General features: G+C 31.2%; 1 protein-coding gene across 5 annotated transcripts in view; it reads right to left on the bottom strand.

The window, feature by feature from the left end:
* The window catches only part of LOC124359123 (carboxypeptidase E-like), a 52285-nt gene extending 36202 nt beyond the window's left edge, over positions 1 to 16083 (bottom strand). The window contains exon 1 of one of the 5 annotated variants that reach the window (XM_046811589.1): positions 15939 to 16083. The gene's annotated coding sequence lies outside the window, so the exon portion shown is untranslated. Of the gene's footprint in view, positions 1 to 444; positions 645 to 676; positions 718 to 2028; positions 2154 to 7618; positions 7638 to 15938 lie in introns of those variants that run through there. The other 4 variants (XM_046811593.1, XM_046811592.1, XM_046811594.1 and 1 more) reach the window with 4 other exon arrangements.
* Between the last annotated feature and the right edge of the window lie 383 nt (positions 16084 to 16466).

Genomic DNA, 16466 nt, shown 5'->3' with positions numbered 1-16466 from the left:
GGCTGTGGCTGGCTAAACGGGTCAGTTTTATCAATGTCAAATGTTAATATGCAAAAGTATTCTGCCTTTTTAGTTTAATTTTTTTTAGATTGAGGTTGAGTGGTGGAGAGGGCTTGGTAGACCTAACTCCGCCTTTTTAATAAAGGTATTTTTAATTTCATATTACATTTTTAATAATTTTCCACAACCCTATAAAAAATTGTATTTTCTTTATCATTCAATTAAACAATTATAAAATAAGTGATATAGCATGATCTTTTAATTTTGAAATTCCTACGTCTCAAACTCAAATATTCACAATTATGGTATGAAGCTTACTGTGAATAAATAAGTACCAACCATACTTCTATATATTAAAAACAGTTTTATTGTTAAACAGCACACTAAATAACAAATAAAAACTTGTTTCTTACATTTCAAGGTGAAAATAACATTAATACTTACTTTGTTGACATTCTAGAATAGTGAGACGATAGTAACATAAATTTTAGCCTAACACTATTTTTAATATCATACTCATTTCATTAGGTGCACTAAGAATACAAAGCACACAAATACCCCACAAATAAATATGTGTTTTATACAATGAAATACAATTTTTAATAACACCTGAAAGTTTCTAATACAGTAAAGTGCTTCCACCAAATATCCCAGGCTCAATGAGTAAAGTGATTACCTCAGTGTCCTTGTGGTATGTGGTGGCAGTGACAAACTGGATAAGGAAGCGATAACAAAATGAAAGGAAGAAACAAAACTGACACAAATAGTTTTGTAAATTATCATTAATTAATCATTCTTTACTTATGATAAACAGAGAGTTTTCATATTAATAAAATGAAGTAGATGATCATTAATACAAATTAATGAGGTGTTTCATGTCTAGACCATTACAATGTTATTAATGATGTTAATTGATATTAGTGTTGAGTCTTTCATACAGTATTAACAATATTGTAACCAAATTTTTTTTACATGTGCAACCATTCTATTTTTAAATATAAATAGGTATAAAATATTGTGTTTTACATTTGTCATTGCTAAAATTATAATTTCAAAACTAAAACTGAAAAGAAAAAGAAAAAGAAATTATTGGAGTAAACAGTATTTATTCTTAGGGCTCTATTTAACAATTCATAATGCTGTTTATTTAAAATAACTAAAATGAAATTTATGGTATTTCTAAAACGATTAAACAAAAACTGTTTTATCAGTTTAAAAATTACATACAATTTATTCTTATTTATTTAGATACACATTTATCAAAACTACGTTATATAATGAATTTTGGATAGAATTTTGTATAGTATAAAAAATAAATAATTTCAAATTTCATTTGTTGTTAACTTAACATGTTATTTTTTCTTTCATCCACAGTAAAACCTTTCAATGGAATAATTGTTATTCTAAACATAAAAATCTGTAATGTGATGAAGTAAGAAAGAAAATCCAATATTTATTTATGTTTTTAATATATCTTGCAAGTAACAAAACTGCCCTCTGTCAAAATAAACCTTTTTGAACCTTTTTGCCTGCCAGATATAGAATTAAAAATAATTACTAGTTTGTGACTTTCATACTACTTTGATCCAAAAAATGATAACACCTTTTTTAGCAATAAGTACTCACAGTTTCAAAAATGTTACAGCCCTACATCTGAAACATTGTAAATGAATATTTAGTCTGTATTCATAATGATGCCTTTTAATATTTTCTTCAACGTTACATTTAAAAATCGAAGCTTAATTTACACAAAGATGACTACAAAAAAATATTAAAACTATAAAATTACTCTTCATCCTTGATAATCAATGAAAATTGACTGTAAGGAATCATAATTTATTAATTTTTACTTTAATTACAGTAGGGTATTTAAATAGTTACGTAATCTTATAAGGTGAATGGAAACCACAAGAAATCTCCTTTCTTAAAAAGCTTTTGTATAAGATTTTGTTGTAACGTAAATAATTTAAACTGTTAACAATAACAGATTTTGGTGTTTATAGAAAAAATAAGTACTACCAAACTTACCTAACTTTTTAGTTCAAACAATTCCCATGATAACCACATCAAAACTTGTTAGCTGATTCTGTGTAGTGTTATCTTAGCCTACTGATAAGACTTGTAATTTTAATTGATAACCATTGAAAATGAAATGTTTTACTCCATTGGTACTAAAACTAATGTCATTAGTTCCATGTTATTAGTATGGATACATTATGATTCAACCTAAGTTACTATATAATATTAGAAGAACAATATTTTCTCTTTCTGCAAGCGACTATTTAAATACAGGTAAATACCTGTAAATCTTAAAAATTACAGAATAGGTATGAATTTTTCTGAAAACACTCTTTAATCCGATTCTTGGATTAGTAATTTCATAAATGATAAAAAAATACAACTCCTAATTTAATAGACAATACAAATTTCAGAAATTTACTACCATAATATTAACAACAATTTTGGATTTGAAGACAACTCCATAAGTGAGCAATCAGTGTTCTACAACAATAATTTTTGGAATTTACGGAGATTTAGACAATTTGATAACTCTTGTTATTGATTATAAATGAATAACATTAGGTATAACCTTACATATATCCAAATAATTTTAATCCTATTAATATTATAAATGTGAAAGTTTTTGAAGATATTTGATATTCAATCATATAAAACCTAGATGATAGATTCAGATGAAATTTGGCATTTACATTGCTTAAATATTAGAATAAATTATAGATATATTTTTATTACAAAATACTACACATCAACTACTCTGAATAGTAACTTAAAGAAAATTAGAGTAAACATGGTTGAAATTGTTAATATTTACACAAGGGTGATTGAGCCAAGATAATAGCAATGGCACAGAATTTTGTATTTTTAGAAACAGCTGTTATTGCAGAAATGGAAAATTCCAAGCATTTCACAAGATAGCAGTCTACTGCAAATAGCATTGACAGTTTACTATAAATGTAACAGCTTGCAAGTAGCAAATCTAACTTTTACTAAAGATTTATTTAGTGGCGGCGATGATTAAAAATTTAGTTTATTCTGTTTATTATTTAATTGAACATTGTAATAAAATTCATTTTGATGAACAAGATTGTGAATTTATACATTTACAGACCTCGAAATTGGCTTCCTCTTATGTTGTGAGTGTTGTATTAATAGTAGCTGAATGAAGGAAGAAAAACTGTAAGACAGGGACTAATATGGCTCAATTAATCATTCATTTTGTGACTACAATTTGATGAAGCAAGGCAGCACAATGAGCCTAAAACTATTTACATGGAATCATAAAGCAATGCACCAGACACAGTGAAAATTGTTTGAGAACCATGGGAACCATTAAGGATATAGTGGACCGTTCTATTTTGCATTGATGAAACTGATTATGTATACATAAAAATTGATAAATTACCAACGAAATAGGAATATATAAATAGTGAAAATAAATTGGAAAGTGTGTTGTAACAGGTTTACAGATATTCAAACTTTCCAAGAATGAATATTACAGGTACAAAGATGGCGTGAAGCTGAGTGGCCTACAAAGCAGACATATGTGTCAAGGTAGGGAATTAAACTACTAAGGACAAACTCCCTAAAATATATTCCATATAATACCAGTATATATTATATTATAAAAGACCTAGTTTAATGAAAATAAAAAAATAGTAAAAATACTATATTCCTTTTTGTATTATTACTATAATTATTAAACTGCACATTATAAATTTGTATATAGAATAAAGGAGTATGTAAGACCCATGATTGCATCATAGCAAAGCTTTGCTGAGGAAGTCAAAACGTGTTCTATTTTCATAGAAATTTAGAGAAATGTAATGGTGTCAATACATAAAAAAATAATGACTAAGAAGTAATACAGTTTTTGGTCCTTAAGCGTAAGTATTATCCTTTTGTGCGAGATTCGTCCAGTGAGTTTTTCTCAGAAATTCAGAGAATATCCCTCAATGAAGAATTTAAGCAGTTTTTCAAAATCACATCTTCAGAAACTATTTATCTGCTTGAGACATTATTAACAACAAAAATCATGCAACAAACAAATCAAATTAAAAATTGGTGAGTTTTTGTGGAGGACGCGGTAGAGGTTGCCAATAAACTTAACAGCTTCTTCACGTCTGTTGCTTGTGAGCAAGGTCCCTGCCCATTAAGCCCCACAAGGAATCCCAAGGCAGAGCCAATGTCCAGTAACCTCACTGGCATTGGCATCTGTTGTTGAAGGAAGAGCTTTAAAAAATAATTCAGCAGCTCCCAGCCAAAAAAATCAAATGAATTATTGTCAGTGTGGCTCATAAAAAGATTTTCAAAGCATATTGGGAAACCATTAACCCGATTAGCAAATTTATCTTTTGAACAAGGATTTTTTCCCTCCCTCCTAAAAATCACAAAAATAAGCCCAATTACCAAGAAAGATAATCCCCACTCCCTATAAATTTCCGGTACGTCTCAATTTTGCCATTCTTCAATTTTTGAATAGGCATAAACAGCTGTCTGATGACTAGTTTGGCTTCAGCAAAGGTAAGTAGATGATAGACGCAGTTGTGAGTCTAGTTGATATACAGTGTGTTCCTTGACTTATTGAAGCATTGAACTGCGTTGCCCATGTTACACTTCTTGGCAAACTTGAATCTCATGGCATCTGAGGCATGCCTTTCCAGTGGCTCAGATAACTTCCAAGCTAAAGAACTCAAATTGTCCAAATCTCAAACAAATAATCTGAACCAATTCACCTGAGTTATGATGTCACACAGAGATCAATCCTTAAGCCCATTATCTTTCTTATCTATGTCAATGACATAGGGTCATCACATCTGCATGGAATACTTGTGCAGTATGCTGATCACACGACTCTCGTTTCACTAGCAAATCAGCCTCAAAAGACAAATTCTTCAAAGTCCAGTTTTCTAAATTTTGCTTTGCGATTAGTAGACAGGCACGACGAGCCACTTGTCATTTTGGCAGAAACCATGCTGAAAGAAGTCTACTGTTAAAAATTCCTGGGAATATACCTTTAACAGAATATACCACTATAGCGGGTTGACTTGGAATTATCAAATTGGCCATGTTTGCTCCAAATTGGCCTCAGGAGGCATTTATGTTTTGAGATTCTTAACCAACTAATGCCTTAGTCATGTTCTGATGATGCTGTATTAAGGCTTGATTTACTCCCAACTGTTAAGGGGAGCTTGTACAAACAATTAATTCATGAGAGTGGTCAAGCTGCAGAAACAAGCAATCTGGATTATTCCTCAGTTGAAATTCAGAGAGTTATGAAAACCTTTGCCTTCAAAACTTTGCAACTGATGAAGCTGCACAGTATCTCCATCTTGGAAACAACTTTACTTTGTATGTCTAAATGTGCCATGATGAATGCTTGTGACTTACCTGAGTATGAGACTAGAGGCTGAAATAACTATTGAACTAAATACAGAATGGTGGTTTATGAGCGCTTTCCGTCACAAGCAGGTGTTCATTTCGTCAACGAATAGCCAGATTTATTAAAAAATGCCCAATGTCTAAGTCATTAAAAACTCGTTTGACACACTTCTTACATTGCACAAACATTTTATAATGTTGAGTTTTTGACTTATGATTGGAAGACTACCTATTAAAAAGCGTGACTGACTCTGTTGCTGGAAGTGGTCATAATTGATGAATGAATGGTTCTATGTAAGTTATGCAAACTGTATGTTTGAAGAAGATTTCTTATAATGTGTATGACCAAATTTAGCAAATAAAACATTGACTTTTGCCATGCATCGTAGAATATTCTGGCAATAAAAGTCTGATTTGATTTGAGTCCAATGAATGGTTTATAAACCATAAACTCAGAAAGTAGGTTGTGCATCTTCCAGCTTATATGTGAAGGTTTCTTTTCTTACATTGAGCTGTGGTGGAGAGGCAGCTGGTATCTGATGTCATAGTTGTGTATATCCAATCTACATTATAGTACTTCTTGGTCTACATGTATCACCTCTTGAACGTAAAGTGCAATTACTATCATGGAGTTTAGTTTAAGAAATACTTCCCTGCGCTATTCATGAAGCCAATGCCTGAAAGAATTAAAATAGCTCACTTTCTTAGCAGTAGAACTTGATGGAGATTTCCTGCAGGTGTTTCTCTTCAAGTAAGAAAGCTACAGAGATATTTCAAGAGTGCATTATACACCACATTAGCAGTGTCTTCATGAACTATACAGTATCGTATGTTTATTTTTTTAAGACATATAAGCTGGTGTTTAGTTAGCTACAAATAGAATTAAAATATTGGTTCCAAAAAATATATTTTGATCCCAAGAAATCTTTGTTTGTTTTTCGATCTCCACATCCAGTATGTTTGGAATTTCATTCCCTCTTCCACCATACACTAGTTGTTTAGTTTTACTAGAATTCACAGCTAAGTCATTTTCGGGGCAGAGTTGATAGGCCATAACGTATTCTATTAAATGCACATTTCTCTTAGTGCAGCATCTGGGTTCGAGTCCGAACTGAAGCTAAACTCAATGTTCAAATTGAATCAACCCTTCCCATCATAGCTACGATACGTATAGAAAACTCGGTTGCTCCATCATGTTTAGAAATTGTGTCTAAAACATTGTAATGCACTCAATTGTGCACTTGATGAAACAATGAGAATACCTTTTCACTTAGATTATACTATATGCTGTATTCTAGATATCTTTGATATCAAATTGATGTAAGTTCTTTTTGAGCTTCTTCGTCACCAATTTTTATGACATTAATGTGCATCTAGAGCTATACTTACAGTTGATAAAAAACTATTAAAAGCTATTTCTACAGATTGAGCTGAACTTCTTCCTAGTTTTCCAATTCCAAGAAGTTTGAAAATGTAGAAAATGTACAATTCCATGTAGATTCCGTTAATTGAAAATTCTGGGTACCGTAGTAGTGTTGGTCGGTGGAACGTGGTCAATCAAAAGCATAAGAAGTTGTGCTGTATGGTCAGATATTCTGCCACTTATTACTTTTGTGTTTATCCCGTCACCTAAGTTGGTACATATGAAGTTCATTGTCTTGAGGAATCAGGTGTTATTCTGGTTGGAGGAAGAAGTAATCTTTGGATTTGGTGGCTCACTATGGTGCCGTTAAGCTTACTTGTATGCTATTTGGTGTTAAGCAGTCAATGTTGATGGCTCCAATGATGATGTCAGAGTGGTTTTCTGCTGCTTTTGTATTTTTTTTTACTTTTGATAGCACATTAATGGTCTCATCTATATTACTTGCTGGTGGTTTGTAGACACTCCCCACATTTTTTTGGAGAGGTGAAACTGAAATAGACTGATTCTGTTGAATTTGGTTGTTTCCAATCTCTAAAATATCATTTCCTTAAGGTTTACTTTGTTTGACTGCTGAGTGCTTATTGTCTGAGAGGGGAGTGGAAAGATTACTATTTTTATCTGTATATCTTTAGAGAGCTTTTGTAACTGAGCTTTTGTCATCTGAGGTTTTAAATTGGTCCAATTTTTGGGACCTGTTAAGACCTTTACAATTATTATGACTATTTGACCATTGACAAAGACTGCTTCGATTTAAATTTAGCCATTTATTGTTTATAAAAGAGTTATCAAAATGACCTATGTCCTCAGTAAACTTCCCTAGGTTGTATTGAAGGAGCGCAGTAGTTTTACCTTCTGTCTTGTGTCTTCTGTCAGTTTGGCAGGCCTGCTGGAGTCCGTAGAAGTTGTCTTGATTTGGCTACCTGTAAGGAAATGCTAAAACAGTTTTCTTTATTCCTTCTAAATTTATTTCTTTTAAGAGGTTTTTTTCTTGATACAGTGCATTGGGCTTCCTCAGTTTGATCTATTATTAGACTTGACTATCTATTATTAGACATGAAAGAAATCTGACCTAAATTAGGAAGGTGTGATTCAGTGCTCCATGTTTGTGTTTCAGTGTCTTTACAAATCTTTAACACTTCCTCAATGTCAAGTGTCTCTGTATTAGTTTATTCGGACAATTTATAATGTCTTGCAATTATCTAGTTTTTCTTTGGTAGTTTTAAAATTCTCCCTCTTGTTCTTTATAGGTTCTGAGTGAGATTCTCTTGTTCTTTATAGGTTCTGAGTGAGATTGTCTTAAAGTTCCTTTTCTTTACTAATTTGTTGTTCCAAGTTATGTAGGGTTTCTATAAGACTAGTGTTTCTTGAGAATAAAACTTCAGTTTCTCAACTTTTACAATCTTTACTTGGTAGTTTAACTCATCAAGATTGTTCTTTTCACTCATTTCTCGGGCTAAGATTGAGTTTCTTAATGTACAGTCATGTAGATCTATTTTTAGTTTACATTTTCAGCCAATAAGACACTTCCTACTTCTGTAACCAATGTTAAGAAATATTTCCAAGTCATCAGTGTTTCAGAATGTATATTGTCATGGATTTCCTACGGTGTCTGAGGTTGTACTGTATTTACTTCCCTCTGACTGAGGTTTGAAGAGAGGTTGTCAGTTTCAAAGGTAGTTTGGGGACCAGTTTCAGTAGTGACTGATATATGGCAGTTCTGCAGTTCTCGCAAGTCCAGGAATTAATTTCATCTTTAATTAATTTCATCTTTAATTAATTTTTTAACACACTTGTTATTGATATTTGCAAACTTCTTCATACCAAAACTTGCTGGTACTAGTGCAGAAGATTGCAGAATATCTTACTCCAATTTTGCAGTTTCCACATGGGTGCTTTGGTATTTTTACATTATCTTTGACATTTAGGGCTTTAGTGGTTCCTTACGTCTGGAAATAGTATTAGTAAGTTTATTGATTCAAATAAATTTCAGTTTTTGTTGGTTTGACTGTTTGACAGGTCATGCTGAATTTGTTTCTGACACTGCTATACATTGTAAAGATGTTCTGGCAATAAAGAATTTGAATTTGAATTTGATTCCTTAAGCCCAAAAAATATTGATGAGGTAAGTCTATTGATTGAAATCAATTAAATACATTTTTAGTAAAGGTTTGGTTGTTTTCTTCAGCCTATTAGTTGAAAAAGGTAAAAGACATGGTTTGAGTCATTTATTGAAAAAGTATAGAATTTATTACTTAAAACTGTATAACTGGTTTGGTTAAGTGGAAATCAATTGTCATGTCAAATGTATGTGCAATAAAGCAGATGGCTGTCAATGGGTCAGTGTCCTTGTTACAGGTGGTTTGGCAGCTGTGCTCCAACACTGTATGATGTGGAGGCTTGGTACGATTTTGATTGTGATTGTGAAGAATAAGAAACATCACATGGAGGCATATACATCATCGTTGCTTATGTAGAATGAAGTTTCATTCAAATTTTAAGTTTTTACCTCAATTTTGTCTCGAGTATCCTCCTGAGTGATAAACTTTGCTAACGCTGTGCCAAATTATACGATGAGATAAGCATGAATACCCTCTCTCATCTATGAAAAAAGTTTCATATAACATTTTTTTTTCATTGGTGAATTCATTTACAAAACTTCTTATGGACAGACACAGAAAAGAAATCTTGTCAACTCCAAGAGTGATAGACTGCTGATACTAAGGCAGTTTTTATGTATAAAACTGTATAAATTATTATTAATACTATGACTCATTAACACATTGACTGCAGCAAAGACACCTTAAGGCATGCAGACTATGAAGAATACTCAGTATCCCCCATTATAAAGCTGTAGTGAAAGTGTTAACAGTGCCTGGGATAGGTGTGACCCTTAACCCAGATTACTAATTAATGGTACGCTACCCTCTTTCTTTGTCTATGTATATTCCATTTTAACTTTCATATTTTTGTAATATTCTTGATCTTTAGCCTTCATATTAATAGTAATACTATTATTTCTAAACTATAATAATAACTTTTGAATTAACTGTTTAAAATGTACAGTTTGCTCTTATTGAATTAAAGTAGTCACATGATTATACTTTAACATTACAAAAAGTTTGAAAATGTTAAAAAGCATTGCCAGTTTTCCAAAATAATATTAGGTCAGAAAATGTACAGTTTGTCTTGAAAATCTTAATTTTGACTTAGTAATTTTCCCTAGACCCACAGCTGCAGGAAGCAGTAGATTGTGTTGGCTCTCAGAGGATGAAGGGGAGAGGGAGGGTTAAGTTGAGTTAATAACACCGAGGTGAAGACAATTGAATTGTGTCACAGCCAAAACTCCTCCAGGGACGCTTCAGTTAATCTCACTTCCATTTTCTATAATTTTGTGAGACTGATAGAAGCAAGCAAAGATAATAAATAGAATACAATAGAAATTAAGTTTTCCTTGCGCAAAAATTTAACTACTTTTATTACTATGTTTAAAATTATTATCTTTATTAAATGTTATTACTAACAGATTTCAAACTAGAATGTTCCAGATTGTGCTCAATTTAATACTATTTTATTATCCAAACTCATCAGATTTCAATGTTCCAATAACAACACTGAACGAATGTTGTATTATTTTATAGTAAGTCATACAAGATGAAGCTATGTAAAACATTATTTAACCCCTTAACGATTTTTTATGTAGTATTATGTTCATAGCGATTGCGTAAAAGTGTGCTACTGACATAATGTTACCCATGGTGATAGTCTTCCTGTTTTATTCCATTGTCTGATATATTATTACACAAGAAACAGTTCCTCTGTCATGAGTGTTTGTACTGAGTTCACTGTAGTCATGCAGTGCAGACAGCTACAGCGTGTTGTTGCATGTCACCCGTCTTAGAGTACTTTTATGGTTTTATTCTAGTGTTTATTGTACCATGAAAATATAAGATGCACAAATAGACAATATTGGCTTTGTTGACATGAATATGTAGACAATATTGGCTTTGTTGACATGATGACATGAATATGTAGACAATATTGGCTTTGTTGACATGATGACATGAATATGTAGACAATATTGGCTTTGTTGACATGATGACATGAATATGTAGACAATATTGGCTTTGTTGACATGATGACATGAATATGGATAGTTAATTTTATTTTGCATATATCTAAATTCTACCTACCTGTCTCTGTACGAAAAATACAATTAATCAACCCAACAAAGAAAACAAATCCATTAAGGTATTAAATACTTTTAACTCTTAAAAATATAATAATAAATGTTATGATTTAGGAGTTTTACAGTATAAAATAATGTACTCATAAAAACTGCAATACAGCTTCAAAATAAGTATGTCAAATTTAAGTAAAGTACCTACACAACTTAAGCTGGTGATGTATTGCATAATATATATTATAAATATAATTATCATTGATTCCAATATATTTATTTCATAATAAAATTTGGTTTTTTAGCTCACTCAAATTAATTTGTAACCTCATTAACTAGTGAAAAGCCTTTTTAGTAAACTTTAGGCAATTTTAAAATTAGAGTCCTGATTTTTTGATGAACCATAGAAGAAGATTAATTAATCTGACATTAACTTGGAATGGCAACTTGTCACGGAAGCTGCAGTTTGATGTTTGTAACAGTAGTCCAATTTCTCTTGGTCAAACCTCTTTCATTTGTAAAAATCTGTAAATAAAATTTACAGTTCCCTTAGAAATCTTCTCTTATTAGCAAGAAAAATAAAACTGAACTTTATAGGATACATTTTTCAGTTTACACAATCCAATGTTTTTAAATTCTGCCTTCTAAAATTCAAAGTCTGGCTGTACAATTTAAAAAAGGGAGCATATGTAATTCTTGAAACAGGTTCCAGATATTTTTCACCACAACATTTGCAAACAGCAACAGCACAGGTTCAAAACCTGTTTGTAGCCTCAACACTGTTTATTGGTACTGTACACCACTACTCCTTTTCTTTATCCTTGGATCTTGGTCCAAGAAAATGCACAGAAGAAATGTAATATAATAAAAAATGTGTGAGTTGTTGAAATTCTCTCCATCAAATGATAACCATTTAATTTGTAAAATCGCTTCCAAAACATGTTTAATGTTTTAAATACTTGGTGTCCAGTCCTGTCTGAGGGGAGATTAAAGGACGTTGTGCTTATCGGACCGGACATTAGAAAGCTTATGGCTGATACCATAATGGCTGATAGTTTATGAATACCATGACGGATCCTCAAAAGGAAGAGTGGAGTGGATTTAAAGAGGTTATAGCAAAATTTCTAGGCAATAACAAAGATCCTGACTACAAAAATATAGTTTAAAAAATACTGAAAGTTTCCCAAGCTTTACGTTGCCGGTTGAGTTTAAAAGTGCATTTCCTCCACTCTCATCTTCAGAACGTTCCTGGAAATTTAGAAGCTGTTAGTGAAGAGCAAGGAGAATGATTCAACCAAGATATAAAACAGATGGAAAGAAGATATCCAGGGAAGATGGAGCATAAAAATTATGGTGAACTATTGTTGGACAATTCAGAGAGACATTCCAGATGCTACTCACAAGAGGAAATATACCAAAATAAACCTCACAAGGATGAAAACTTAATTTTAATATATTTATTGAGCTAATTTTAGTTTTAGACATTATTTTTAAGAATATTGTGCATTAGATACTTATATTAGCAGTCTACTTTTGTTTAATTTGTAGTATTATCTTTCTTAAATACCTTAGACAAAACTGTCTGCATTTTTTAATTCAGCACACCCAAAAACATAAGATTAAGTTAAATAAGCAAAACAGGTTTCAAACATTTTTGTAGACCTGTGTGTTACACAAAGTTTAGTAAGAAGTTAGAGTGTACTTCGTTTCTGTGTCCTTAACATAAAAAAAATTATTTTTAAACTTTTTATTTTGCATGTTATCACATTTTCCCTATATAAATTAGCCAATGTGTCCGGTCCTATTCTGAATTCAGACTAAATTAATACACATTACTCTATGCCCAATTTGTACTAAAAAAATCGTAAATTTTATTAATAAAAGGGATTTATATCTCAACTGTTTTACATAGTCAAATAAATAATTGTATTGCTTGATAAAAGTGACAGTGTTAGTTGTCAGACAATGCACTAAGTGGAAGGTGAAATGGAACTAGATTCAACATACGCATTGAATCAACCCTTCCCGATATAGCTTATACTATTATGTGTTTTATTTGAATTTATGTGAAATTCGACTTATCACTTCATTGCACAACCAACTGTCTGTTTTTCCAAATAATATTTTAAAAGTTGTAATTCGTTGTTCTTTAAACAGTAAATTTCACACTTTTAACAATCAAATCATAGAAATTCAATCAAATAATTTTGTTGTCAATTAGTATGGCAATTTTATTGTAGTTCAATTGTTTTCAAATACTCTTAATACTGTTTAAATTACTATTTTTTCCACATATGACTCATGCAAGTTATTTAAAAGTAAAATAATATAATAATTGTAGACAAGATTAAAAAACTGTACTAAATATTGACACTAATGATATTAATCAATAGCTGGATGGAAAAGATTTTCACCTAAATGGGAGTATTTTTTATAAGTTTTAGTGATTCAGAAAATGTACATTATTTAGTTTAAGAACAAGACTATTTAATTGATAACATATTTTACTATTTTAATTACAGCGATAAGATGAGTCTTGCCACATACTCCATAACAGTTGTAACTTCCTCACATTTAATTTCTTCCCATTTCATGTAATTTCCAACTATTTTATGAAGGCTGCTGAATATTTATGCACAAACAACAGCATAACTATTATTGTTATTAGGGTACAAATTCCTTTATCAATAATAAAGTTATCAAGTCTCTGTATAGCTAAGACATTAACATTAACTCATGTTGATAATTTAATTTTGTCTACTGGAGTCTTCCCCACAAATATGAAATTTTCTGTGATAAAGCCACTGTTAAAAAATAGTGATCCTGGGAAGGTTGAAAACTATTGTCCAATATCCATGCTTCTAGCTTTCTCTAAAGTAATAGAGAAGCCAGTTTCCTTTTAAATGATGGATTATTGGAAAGAGCTCTTTTGTAGTCTAGGTGTTTCTGATGTCAAAACAAAGTAAAGAGTTCGTTTTGTACTTCTCAGTCACCAAATTTCATTGTACTTCTTCAGATGTGGACTCAAGATTTCAGGAGTCAAGTCTTTGACAGTGTCAAATTTCAGACACTGCACTAAGCGGAAGGTTAAATGAAGCTAAACTCAACACAGGTTAGGCAATTACTGTATAGTAGTTTAACACATTGACTGAAAGAAAAACCTTTGGCATTGGTAGCTCAAGATTGATTGGTCACACTCAGTAAAGGTGTTAGACATAATGAAGAGTGGAAAATCCTTCATTTAATATTTCAAAATAATTATTTATATTAAGTTTTGCGTGATGAAGTATAGTTTTTTTTTCTTTTTGGACTGTAGTGAGACATGTTTGTGTCCATCCATCCCCCTGATTTTACTTAAGCCAGAGTAAAAATGTCATAGAAAATTTCAAGGGATCAACCAATTTTGAGACATTCACTGCTTTGGTCATTGAGGTGGGGTTTATAACAATGTGTAAATAGTATTTTTAATGCATTATATGGTTTAAATTTGTGCAATATGTAGTGAAAGTTTAAATAGTAATTTTGTCTTTGAAGCATGAATCACCCTACTAATCAAGAACTGTATATTTAATACTTTTTAAAATTTAAATGTAAAAAGATGTTGTTCCTCTTTGACGAACTTCAGCTTAAAGTGTCAACAACTGTTTACCATAAATTTGGATTGTGTTTTGTGAATATTATCATTATTTTTTTTAATTCAAAAATATTTTGAGAAACCTTTCCAATTTTTCTAGGGATTAGTTCTTTCCTGATTTTGTTTAGTTCAATCCTCATGTGGGGGTAAGCTATGTATCTTTTTAGCTTCATGTCTTCTTCTTATGGTGATAAAAAAATGTTGCTAAATTATTTTTGTTACTTTTATAGTTTATTCCTTTTTCAGTTGTATTAATTTTGAAAGTAGAGCACTTTTTAAGATTCTAATTTTTTCTCATGCCTACATATTTTCTTCTTAAAAATAAAAATTAGCATAACAAAACCATGCAGGTATTACAAAAAAACCCAAACAACTTATTATTTTCTCATTTCACTGAGCAACTCAATTTTGTATTTAAAATGGTTATGAAGAAGCATGATTCAAAATCAGAAAAAGTCAAACAAACCACAACACATGACAACAACAACATGAGACAATAATGTTGCATCTAATTTGTAAGTGACCACTTTAATTTCTTACTCTGCCCCCACAAAATGTCCTATAAATACATGGTAATTTAAATGTTCATAGTGGTCAGAGCACTAAAGGAAAAGTGCATCAATCAATATCAATCAGGCCAATCAGCTTTATAATTAATAGATTATACTGAAACTTGTTATCAAAGAGAGTTGATTCACTAAAAGAATTCTTAACTAAACATAATATTATTTGTATCATTAAAGCGTTAAATTAAATAAAAACTACTAAATATTAATAAAACATAGAACTAATGACAACTACAAACTTTTTTTTAATATTTTAGATACATTCCCATTTTTCAAAGCACGTTAAAGTTATAATATTTCTATACAGTTAAACAGTTCTATTATTTACTCAACCATGCAAGTCAACTCAAACAGAGGTATTATTACTTAATATAAATAATGGAGATCATAAATTTCTGATAAGAATATTTCCAATTTCTCAAGATTCCATTCAGTACAAAATGTCCAGTTTCCTACACTAATGTAAGTTCCAGTTTCCTACACTAATGTAAGTTTACCAAATAAACATTTTAAAACGCTACTCAATTAAGTTGGCCTTATTAGCAAACATATACTGCCTATTAATATATCTAATTAAATGCGTGTCAAAACGTACATCAGATACTACATCAGATTCAAACAGGAAATAAAGCACAAGTGTATAATTTTCAAATGGTTATATATGCATACTCTACAAATTTACTACACATTAATACAACAAATGGCTGGAGATTTCAAACGTGGCAAAAATCAACGTACCTCTTATCTAAACGTAGTCAAGAAATTCAAAGTTGACGCGCAACCCCTGCCTTCTGCTAGATCCTCTGTCGTCTGCTTCAAATCTGCTGGACACTGGACAAGTTTGCTGGAGAGTTGTTCAGTAAGAACAATCTGCGCATGCGTCATCTGTTGACGTCACGCAGGTATTGATCACAGGGGTAACTTATCAAGTCTGCTATCAATTCACAAGCTGTTTCCTCTCCTCCCACGGAAATACATTTACTTAAGCTTTTATATCGATTAGGCGTTTGCTCCAAGCTTCCTATTTAAAAATAATAAAATTGGAAAATAAAAAGAACGTTATTACAATATTCGGTACCGTCACTGTGAGCATTTAACTGCCTTAGTTTATTTCCCTAGCTTCGAATTCCTTTTTAGACACGACGTTTACAAATGATCACGAAGACAAACCTAAATTAATTTTATAAAAGTTTCAGGGCTACAGCTTCATATCATTCGTAGAACAAATATAGCATCGGTAATTGTCTTTATCCATGTACACAGCGC

Source organism: Homalodisca vitripennis, chromosome 4 (genome assembly GCF_021130785.1).
Source record: "Homalodisca vitripennis isolate AUS2020 chromosome 4, UT_GWSS_2.1, whole genome shotgun sequence".
In the NCBI taxonomy this organism is placed as follows: domain Eukaryota; kingdom Metazoa; phylum Arthropoda; class Insecta; order Hemiptera; family Cicadellidae; genus Homalodisca; species Homalodisca vitripennis.
The sequence above is the reverse complement of the archived record's forward strand: the minus strand, read 5'-3'. Positions and strand labels throughout refer to the sequence as shown.